We start from the raw sequence: 8,960 nt of genomic DNA, 5'->3' as shown, positions 1-8,960 counted from the left end.
CTAGAGTTAAAGGAATACTTTATTGAAAATATACTGTATATATTTTAATTCGAACAAAAACACTTAATAGCCCACGTGAAACATGCACTCACATGCCCATGCGATTGCATGGATGTGATGGACAAATTCTAAAGTTATGACGGGAGATTGGTCATAAACTCAGAATATGACAGATAAGTAAGTTAAAAAGCAATGTAGCATCTGGGGTTGGAAGAAAGATCGTTGAAGGCACACATCTGGTACAACTGTCTGTAATGAGGCTGTACACCGGATCATAACAATAACATGCGCTCTCGGTTAGACTAACGGAAAGACATGAGTCTCTTCGCTGCTCGACTGCCATGGTGGAGCGTGGAATCAATAAACAGTATGTGCAGTAATTAGTCGTAATATGATGGGCGTGGCCAAAATAGTCTTTCAGTTTTATATTGTGGACCTGAAATCTCGTTTATTCCCACTCACTCGAGGGAATCGAATCCAACAAAGACGTGTAATAGATTCACGCCTCTTGGAAGGTAAGGATTTTGAGAAAGAACCGTGGGTAACCATCTGGGGACCATCTTCTAAATTTCTTGACTTTAGTTAACATGATGCATTTTGTATATTTAGAGTGTCTCTGAATTGATTTAGACTTTTGGCTGTAACACATACCTTACTTGTAGACCTACAACTGTCCAGTCTCCTGTTGTCTGTAGGCTTCTCAACTGAGAACCCCTACATACTATTTATTGTTGAGAGGTTTTTGTACAGTTGTTCTTTCAGTGAGGTACTTGTAATTCAGTGCACAATTGAAATCAATGAGACATTTTATAGGAAGCGAGCATTAGGCAGATACTGTAGTATTTCGTGATGTGGCCAAATATCCTTGATCTGATGACTGCCCTGACTACATCATTCAGATCCTTTTAAACTTATTTAGAGACATGGCAGGACCAACCAGCGATTGCAGGGATCAACTCTCTACGTCACAAATCATGTCGCACATGCATGAACTGTGTTCTCAGCAACGTCACTTAACCAAAGTGTTCTTGGCTTACAACCGTGTTGTGCAAATGATAGGAGTGTGTTTCGAAGACCAGATTCATTATCACCAGAGCAGGATGAAATGTTATTGAACTATACAGTGACTATGGTGTTATTTATTGGAGAACATTTATGGATAGCAAGAAGTTCTCCAGTGGACTCAGACATGGGACAGAGGAATACACTTAATTTATGCTGCTCTTCCAAGTTTGGGACCTCAGTAGTGGACCTTGTCTGTCAGGTTCTGGGGTGTAAGGCCATCTTGTCCACCGGTGCTATCAGTTCAAGGAAAGAGAGTGCAAGATCTTAAAGGCTCTTTTTGCTCTTCCTGTAGTCAATACAATATGGGGTCAGCCCAGTTCAACGCAAAAATCCCTTAATGAGTTAGTTATCTGCAAGCTCATCTGCAATGTGTACAGTATGTAATGCAACATCACTTCCGTGTGCGTGAGATTGTACTTGCAGATATGTGAGCATGGTGCCGTACCCTTCCCCTCTGCAAGAGGGTGTCACTATGATATGGCACGTCATAGGCAGACTTTTCAAGTAACCATTGTTTTTGGTTGGAGACTTATTTTAGAGAAAAAAGTTACAGAAGTTACCCATCTAATTCATGGGGAAGGTCACACATCAGATTGACAGACCAGTAATCAAGTAACACATCTGAATGGCTAATAGTTGCCTGTGTTCAGATTTGGGTGTGTTTCTTTTAAAACAGCTGCGGGACTGAACAATATTCTGTGAGAAAGGCATTTCTTTGATTGAATTCCAAAGCCTTTTGCACTGAACTATAACAATAAATTGTGTAACATACCCAGTTTATCCAAACAAATTAATCAGAACTATGAGACTTGTGGGTTGTGTATATCTTCTTAAACTTAAAAATGACTATCTGAGCTTTACTTAATCAAGAGTTTAGAGGCAGCTGAAACCTTGACTTCTTTGTTTACGAACAGTGAGTCCCGTTGCATATGTGGAGTGGAGGAGTTTGCAGATGTTACGGTGCAATTACTGTACTATAAAATCCTCCTACACACCCGACTTACTTTTTGAAGTTTAGTGTTGGATTTGTTCCACCCCTGGCAGGATTGGGCACAGTAATTTGACTGGTGTTTGTCATACATTAAACAGGCATCTCGGAGTGGAAAATCAACATTTGCCAAGTCAGGTCTTTATTCCTAAGATGGTATGGGCCAAAGATATCTGAATCTTCATTCTGTTTGAGTTTTGACGATTATGTTAAATGTATAACAGATATTTTTTCTGCAGCACACTTACGGCAGAAGTATAGCCCAAAACGTCTGTGTCAGGGCAACATGGATGCGTATGTACACATCTGTGTCTCCAAAGTATTTTAGTTTTGCTGTTGCAGACAAATGATAGTGTTGGAAACAATATCTCTGTTGTGTGAAGTGCAAAATACAAATAGATGTGTATGTACAACACGTAAAATACTACACCTACTAAAACTTTTTATACAAAACATACATAAGGTTTGATCCAGATCAAAAACAAGACTGGATTATGTGATCTTATTTCAGAATCCTTTTTTCCTTTTGGACAACCCATTTTCAAGATTTGATCCAATCTGATAACTGAATCCGATCAGATTACTTCTGAAAAACTGGGCCCTGTTCTGTAAGTCGCTTTGCATAAAAGCATCTGCTAAATGGAATAAAATAACGTAAATATATTTAAAAACTCTTGACCCTGAGCCAGTGCTTTCAAACCTGCATGCACATACGCAGTCAACGCAGACACCACATTTTGGTTCTGCATGGACAGTCCGTGCGGACCACGGTGAAATTTGCGTCATGCACAGTGTGCACGGACCTAATCATAGCCGTGTCAGCGTAAGTGTACTGCCCGCTTTATTCCCTCTCAGTGGGAATAATGACATGACATTGACAATGACATATACTATAAATCAACTGTGCACACAGTAAATTACATCTATTCCCTATAATCCAACGCATACCTACATAGCTTCTCATGGTTTTCAGGAATGCTTTTGAGTATTCCTTCCACTTTGTGTGCAGTTGTGTGATCTACAGAAAGAGCAATGGTAAAAGACATTAAAGCCTCTAACTTCATGAAGGAATGAATGCGAAACCAATAATTCATGCATATCAGTGCTGTCATTCTGACATTTATTGGTTTTCTGGAGGAACAGATGTTTTCCTTATGTGAATGGGAGTTTTGAGTTGTGTAACATGAAATTCAGGAATCATGTTAACTCGTGTAAAGACACCCAAGACTGATTGTTTTTTGCTTTCCCTATTTTGGACAGTTCCCTCTGAATACTGAATAGTTCTCCCTGTAAAGTTAGTCTCTGGGTCTGCTATTTTCTCTCCGGTATATCTTTCCACATAGTTACTGTAATTGGTGGAAAACAAATACCTCTAGCAATGGGAGTTCATTAGACAACATGAAGACCACCATGCCAAGTGACCATAAGCCTAATTTGAAAATGTGCTCCTAGTTAGTTGAACAACTGTTTATTGGGTAATTAAAGAGTTTATTATTGCTTCGAATGTTCTCAGATGCATCAGTGTTCTCCCACACATGCTATAACCCCAAGATTTAATGTTGTTGGAATTTTTTTCCAAAGATTTGAGTTGTGATGTATAGCAGCTCCTGTTTATGTCTAATGGGGCATGGCATTTTATAGTGTTTTTATAGTGTAGAAAAAGAAAAAGACAAAAGCCAGTATCTATCCGAAAACTAGAATCCCTTTTTACTGTTCCCTCTTTACTAGATAGTTCGAAACTGTGAACTAGATAGAATCTCAGGATGTGGTGTGATAATCATTGAAAATTGATAGATTTTGGGGTTTTCGGCAAAAGAAGTGAGAAAAAGTGCTGCATCTACTTTAGTCAGTGTATAACTCAAACATCTACAAACACATGTGATCAGAGGTCATTCATGTCTAGGGTGTTTTTTTAGTTTTTGTTGTGAAATGTGAAAGGTTAATCAAGACACATACTGCAGAAATTACATCATTTTCATTTTGATATAGCAGATGTAACTACCTGTGGTATAAAATGAAATGTCTATTTCAGCATGAGTCAACAGAGGGGGGTATTCTGAAGCTGTTCACTGAAGGGGAGCAACAGCCAAGCTTCACTATATGGACAAAAGTATTCAGACGCATGACCATTACACCAACAGCGACTGCAATTACATTGTATTCAAAACAAATACTTTAATATGGTGTTGGTCCCCCTTTTGCAACAGCTTCCACTCTCCTGGAAGGCTTTCGAAAAGATGTTGGACTGTGGGAATTGGTGCCCATTCATTCTGTAGAGCATATTTATACAACATCAGAGTGCCTGACCTCATAAATGCTCTACAGACTGAATGGGCTCCAGTTCTAGCAAACTCAATCCATTCAATCCATTAAAATGAGAATATAGAACAACCTCTATTGTTTTTTGATGTATTCATTCATTCATCCAAGTCTAACTTCTAAAAGATCTGAACAGAAAAAACATACTGTTAGATACTGATTTAATCCTAGTCATTAACTTTGTGGACCGTGACATTAAGAGGCACTTGAGGCAACAGGGTGATAGGAAGCCTTGATAAATGCTGCAGAACATATTGCAGAGACAGTGGTGCAACAAGAGAGTAGATTTGTCATTGATTTGATGGCAATGAAAAGAGGCACTGAGGCGAATAAAACACTCATGGTCGGTGGGCAACTGTATACTGATGAAAATGATCTCTAAATGGAAGTGAATTCTTCCTGGATCGCCTCCCAGGATTGTGGTAAATATCTCTGAGAGTAAACCCAGCATTCACCTCATCCCAGCAGCTCACTCTTAAGGCTGGCAATGTGTGCTGCCTTATAAGGAATCAGCAAAGCTCATGGCAGATGCGGAACAGCCCCAGAATAATTGCATCTACCACACAATCCCTCTTTATGTTTGGATTCTTGAACAGATAAAAATATTCTGAAGGCTGACTTAGAACATGCGTATCATCTCTGCTGAGAGTTTTTGTTTCTGTTATCCCGATGATTGGCTTCATGATATATCTATCTTTTGGGGGTAACCTGTTGTCACAGACAAAATATGCTGCAGGGAGGTATATAAACATCTGCAAATGAGCTGCTGGGTAGCTATGTTTGAAAGGGAGACTGTCAGCCTCTGTTGGCAGGGAATATTTCCTCGACATATGGCGATGATGTGTGTGTCATTAACTCAGTATGTATGCTGAGAAATCTGGCATCATAGACCCATCATAGTTTAAAGTGAGTATAGCAGCACTTAAAACCCAAACATGTCAATATAGGATAGAACCCTTCACCTTGTATAAAAATGGTTTAATCTGTAGTTAGTTTACGATAGTGCATCTTAGAAAATTATAGTGAGTGTGGCTTCAAGTATAAGAGTTCCTGAGACCGTATTTGGTCAGATGGAGCCATGCCAATGAGCCAGCGGCCTTTACAGCATGAGACACAGCACAAGAACTCCTGTCACTTCTGTTTATTTATTCAATGGCACCACGCCCTGATCCCTGCAAGCCCAGAGGGATAGAGGGAGAGCAAGAGAGACAGAACGTTATAAGATACATTTAGTTCTCACCGTGTAATCTTCCTAATGTGATTTGTGGTTTTGACTTCAGTTGCTAGTGCCAATGCTAAGTAGACATTTAGAAGGAGGTTTTAAAAGAAAAAAAGTTCTACTGTCTCCCATTTTGGTGCTGGTGATTAATACACTGGCTCACATGCGGTAGACCTAATAAAGTTGGGTTCATCCTCCTCATATCAAGCCAGATGATAAAATAGACTGTGACAGAATGATGAGCCAGTCTGTAGTAAACCTGGCATACAACAGCAATCAGTTTGAAAATACATTGAGGAACACTTACTAATCAGCACTGTAAAGGAAATAGGAGTTAAATAGGAGTTAAGTAACCATCATATATCTTGTAGAGTTGGAGCTCGTAGCAGAGGTGACATAGATCTTTATAGAATAAAATGGTTAGTTTCACCCAGTGCCATAACTGCATTTTTCTAACATGATTAATCCTCCTGTAACTTCAGGTGTCTTCATGACTATATTATTTTGGGAATGGGTACTCTCTTAGTGGGTTTGGACTGTGTTCCAGTTTCATTGGTTTTGGCTGTGGAGCACATCCCACCAAAACCTCTGCCACAGTCTTGGACTCGGACCATTTATTTACACAGCACGATTTCGCAAGCCCCGAAAGTTACAACTCTGAACTCTCAGTTTATTAGTTTCCCATTCACACCATACAGTTTACTGTCTGACATCCATCAAACTTCAAGCACTGTTCTTGTCTCTTGTCTGAGAATCCTTGCCCTCTTCACTGGAGATGGTTGCAGGTTTGTGTGGTCACTGTGAATATTTAGTATATATTATCTTACTGGTAGTGAGGTCCGGCTGAATGAGAGAAGCTTCTTGTGACATTTTTGCGAGTGACTTTTCTCCTAGTGTAGTTTCAGGCTACAGAAAAGGAGATCTTCGCGGGGCAACATGTCCGAGAAGCACTGAGTGTACTGAGAAGTGTTCACTTAATTTAACTTAGATATAACAACCTAGACACAGGGTCACACTGAGAAGGGCAAAACATAACATACAAAAAAACTCTCTCCAGTTCATCCACTACATCCGAGTCCTTTAGTATTCCTACGTAGATTAAGTTTTCATAAGGACATGCAGATCTTTACTGATCCATATCTTGTGCCACTGTGTGGTTCTGTGAAGATGTCACTGTTACGTAGCTGTTTTTTTGTCACTGTCACAAGGGTGAGATAGGGGTCAGCAGTGACATCTGTCATTCTCACTTCCGTGTCATGATGACGGATTTGATAGTTGAGACGATGGATGGCAAATGTAAAGGAGGAAGGATGATAGACACCTAATTTCCCCCACGCCTACAGCTTTTGACACACACTTTGACAGGGCATGACTGCTGGCATGTGTTGTGCATCTGAGGTGATTTATATTAGCTTATTCCCCCACAAACACACCTTCTCTGGTAGGGATCCAAGGCAAGCAGAGGGGAAGCAGAGGCACTGTCAGGCTGATGTAGCTGAGCCTTACGTACCAACTCAAGGGTTGCTGTTTGCCCCACGGTGCAGAGGAAAGGAGAACAGCCTTTCTGAGAAACATCAGGACAAAGTGTTGCCAATGGGCTGGGCTGTGACACAGAAGTATTGTGGGGTGTGAAAGGGGGAACGTGTGTTAATATTACCGTATGTGTGTTTCTGTCAAGGGTAAGACACAGTGTAGAAATAGATGAGACTTGCAACATCTCATGGTCCTAAGAAGTTCAAACAGTAAGATAGGAGGGTAAATGGAAAGTGCAACCAAAGATGCCCTAGAGATCCAGTGAGGTGAAGCAAGAGATCAGAGCTAAGAGAGCTCATAGCCAGCATTCCCCGCCCGTCTCTTACTAAGGTGCATTGGGCAGGTAATGAGGCATGATTGGGGAACCCTTAGTACAACAATAAGCAAACTCTTCTGGGGATGTCATACAGTTCATACACAGTTACATATACAGGAAATGAATCTTACTTCCTCAAGACACAGAAAAGGAAATGGTTTGTTGTGGTCAGGGATGTTACTATCTACCTTTCACACAAGTACAACATTAATCAAATATACACTATATATTTTATTGGGTATTCACTATATTTTTACCAAAACAATTGCTTTTCATTGCGCCTGACAGCCCTTGAGGTGAAGTTATGAAGGATACAGTAGATAGACTACAATTTACAATGGTAATTCACAATGGCGAGATGGCAACCCAAGTCGGTAGATTTACACTGCAGGATGACGCTTTGGCATCTCTTGACTGTTCATTCTTAAAATACACAATGTATGCATACCAGACAAGGAAACGTTGAATTTTAGCTAGCAAATGCTAGAAAGCAAAAGACCTTATAGGCTAAATCTAAGGACGGGCTATCCTGTGGCACCTCAGCCTATGTTTACTTTATATACATCAAATGTATCACCATACTTAACCAAGCCGGCGTGCTAAACTTTTTTGCTTGTTAAGACAGTCAGTTATTGTACATGGGAATTGTGATTCCTGAATCTGTAGATTAAACATTATAATGTTTCAATTGCCTTTGCTGAATGTTTGCTTGTAGCCATTTAAGTAGTCTACCTTTTTAGCAGGGCCCTATTCTAAAGCCTTGATGCAACCGATAAGTTTCCTGAGAAAGTAAGGAGGGCTAGTAACACTGGATGTATTTTGACTGTGATATACCTTCTATGTCTTCTCGGGCTATGATTACATATCTGGACATACATTATTTTTCATTCTGTTATGCAATGTACAGACAGAGGGATAGATTTATGTCGCATCACATCGCATCGCATCGCATCGCATCGCATCGCATCGCATCGCATCGTTTCACATGTCTGAGCTCTGCTTTCTGTGGCCACTGTGTGGAAAGAGACTGGCGTAGACTAGAGGAATGTGAGCGTCTGCTTGGCTCTGGTCTGCTCCATTCTGTGACCTTTTGGGGCTTGGAATGCCCCATGATCAGAACACACTTTGGCTCCCGATCAGGCCCAGCCCTTTAAAGGAATTTGTCACCCACAAAAATCAGAATAAACTCGTTTACAATAGGCAGATCATAAGGGGTCTGACTGTAGCCTCACGCAGGCACTTGTAGTACAGGTAAGCTTTAGGTTTTGTCAGTAGGTCTACTCAAATCCCTCACTGCACTGTTGTTGGCACCTTGCTCTACCTGTTCAGAATTAATATAATGCCCCTGACCAATAATACTAAATATGTCGGAAGTGAAGCCTCTTTGCCAGTGTCTGCAGAGATACTGTATATATATATATATATAGAGAGAGAGAGAGAGAGAGAGAGAAGAAATCCCAGATGCCAGGAAAATAAATTCACCCCTGGTATAAATACAATTGAGCATGCCAAAAAGTACA

The sequence above is a fragment of the Sprattus sprattus genome (genome assembly GCF_963457725.1).
Source record: "Sprattus sprattus genome assembly, chromosome: 7".
Lineage (NCBI taxonomy): Eukaryota > Metazoa > Chordata > Actinopteri > Clupeiformes > Clupeidae > Sprattus > Sprattus sprattus.
This window is presented reverse-complemented; position numbering follows the sequence as displayed.